This window comes from Lactuca serriola, chromosome 9 (genome assembly GCF_051521515.1).
Source record: "Lactuca serriola cultivar US96UC23 chromosome 9, Lser_US96UC23_V15, whole genome shotgun sequence".
NCBI lineage: Eukaryota > Viridiplantae > Streptophyta > Magnoliopsida > Asterales > Asteraceae > Lactuca > Lactuca serriola.
Genome location: NC_136416.1, coordinates 89108470 through 89111605, shown reverse-complemented (window position 1 = coordinate 89111605; position 3136 = coordinate 89108470).

The window sequence follows — 3136 nt, the reverse complement described above, 5'->3', positions numbered from 1 at the left end:
TCCTTTTAGCCCCTCATGGCACGTCGAGTCGTCCCTCTGCTCGACGGGTTCCTCCTGTCACGAATCGCGGGGCAACCCCGACTTGACTCGTCGAGTCCACTTATGAACTCGGCGAGTTGCCTCCATGATCATACTCAAATAACCTTCTGAGGTCAGATCTACTTCTCTAATCTATAGATCTGACCTTCCCAAGCATGATAATCACGTAAAGGTTCGAACTTTAGGCCCATGCATCACACTATCACCTCTATATGCCAAAATAACCCTTAATATGATCACCTAAGCCACAAACTCATAAAGGACTGCATAAAGCTGGAGAATAGGGACTCTCTAGACCTCTCAAGGTCCAGATCTGATGATATTGACACAAGGGGACATCACATACACTAGATCTCTTACCAAAAAGAAGAGAAAAAGCCCTAGATTCATGAAATCTATTACTCAATGAAAATGGACATGAATCCTTACCTCCCACAGCAGCTCTTCACCAAATGAGGGAAGATTTGAGTTCTACAAGACTACCTAGCTCAAAATCCTCCCTTCCCTTTGCTAAAACACACCAAAAAATGATGAATTAGCCCTCCTCTTGCACTACAAACGTTCTATCTGCTCTCTAGGGGTTCTCAGGGGTGCAATGGCCGCAAATGAAGGCCATAAAGGCCTTTAAATAGGGCACAGACCCCGAGATTTAGGGTTTCTACCGCCAGCCCAGACTCGTCGAGTCACCAATCCGACTCGTCGAGTCCAATCATTAATCCAGTCATCAAATCGCAATCCTACTCGGCGAGTCTAGGCGCCAACTTGTCGAGTCCTTCTCTCTAACTCAAAAATAATGAACAATATAGAATACCTGGGAACCCGGATGTTACACTTGTTACATCCAGAATGTGCCCAAGATGAAGTAGATTTTGGATCTACACAAATTCCTTGATGCTAGCCTCTTGATCTACAAGTTTCCTTCACTATAATCCTCTTCCAAAGCTTCAAATCACTCAACAATGGAGGTTTACACGATTTAGGGTTTACTAACTCTCAAGGGGTAACAAAGAGGCTGAGGTGAGGACATAAGGTCCTTTAAATAGGGTGCAAACCCTAAAATTTAGGTTTTTCTCTTCCCAGCACTGACTCGTCGAGTCCCGCCGCCGACTCGGCGAGTCGGATCACTTACACGTGCCCAACACCCGCTCTGAATCGACGAGTTAAGACACCTACTCATCGAGTCTACTCCTTTATTTACACATAGCACCCCCGAACTTATATTCCTGAACTTAGAATTGTTACAACTCTCCCCCACTTAAATTAGGCTTCATCCTCAAAGCTTGCTGCAGCACACGATTTTGGATAACACTCCTACATTTCAGCCTCCAATCTCCCAAACAAGCCCAAATCTCTTCAGGACCTACTACCACGTCACTTCTGAGGACAACTCCTTCCTGAGCAGGATCCCTACCTATTTCTCCAAGCCTTCCACCAGCCTCTTCTCCTTGACATCCACACCCATCAATCTAAGTATCACCCGATGATACTTCCACCTTCCTGTCATGCACACACTTTCATGACTTGCGAAAGTTGGATACCACTATAATTCACTAGGCTCTCTTTTACAGTACTAATATGTCCTTCTCTTTCCAAAACTGGCGATAACCCGGGTAACTTGCAATATTGGAAACTCATCTAGTTCCCTTCCTAAATCTAGTCCCTTTCCGTACTGACAGGATGACGCATCCTTCAGCTTCCGAGTAACTCTCCTGAACAACCAGCTATATCGCATAAATACTCATACCTGGCCCAATCAGCCTCAGGCTGGAATACCAGGTATGCATACGACGGGTCCAGTCATCCCTAGGATGGTATACCCTCGTATCCTCACGCATGTTTGGCCCAATCAACCCTCGGGTTGGAATACCAAACACATCAGGTCCAGTCAATCATAGGGTCCGGTCATCCTCAGGATGGAATGCCCTAGACTGGAGTACCACTACATACATTACCCATGTCTACAACCATACTTGGTATCCAAGGATCTATCCTTGCATCTCCTTCAAACTTCTCTGATTTGACACAACCGAGCCCAGCTCACCCAAATCTCAACAATACGTCCAATCCGAACGCGCTCCTACAACAGACATAATCACACAATCTCTAGCCCACAACCCATGACTGGAATACCCTCGCATGGTCCTCGGCATAGGTCTGGATTGCTTCTGAGTCTGTCCAAAACTCCATTCTGGAGATACTCACCTCCTTCACCTCCAAGGAGGCTTAAACCCCGACCTTGCAGCATCAGTCATTGCCACAACATCAAAACTTCTCTCTACACTATCAACTTGCAGGTTACGATGCCATTCCATAACACATATACTCAGAACCTGGACAAACAACTAATAACCTATACAAAGTTCTCATCACACTTACTCAACATATCCATCACTTGAAGATCGACCCACTGATTTCTATTAGCATAACAGTATACTTCATACGTGCACATAGATCTACCATTCATACATATTCTTCAGCATAACTGGGCCGTCTCCTTACTCCACTCTAGTAACCGCCATCCAACTGCATCAGGCAGCATCTTCCAACGCAAACACCTCATTTGAGAATTTTCAATTCTCCCCCACTTAGAGCACTAACTATTGCCTACTTTCCACGAAACTGGTACGCGACTCAATTGTCCCTATCCGAGGCAACGAACTTCAAAGTACCCAAGTTCCTGCTGATGATTTATGAATCCCTGAATCACGGTCGCTCGTCCTGATCTGGTGTTTCTCTATCCTATCTCTTCCTCTTGAATGCACCACTGGAGCCTACCATCTATGATCCCCTAACAATAAATCCTCCCTAGCATCTCCTATGCCCTAATAACTTACGCAGAAAGAAATGGAAACTCATAATACAAATATGAACAAAAGATAAGAGGAAAGACATATTGTCGCCACCTCTGGTGCTGTCCCGGTCTCCTCGGCCATAAGTTGATAAGCACGTCCTTGAGCCTTCAGAGGCTCTATGCTGCCCTGACCCCCGTCAGTAAGTCTCAAAGTGGCTAGTGCTAGGACCTGCACTGGACTGGTAGTCAAAAGAGGACAATGGGCCTTCATATAGCCTACATGATCACAATGATAACAAAGTCGGA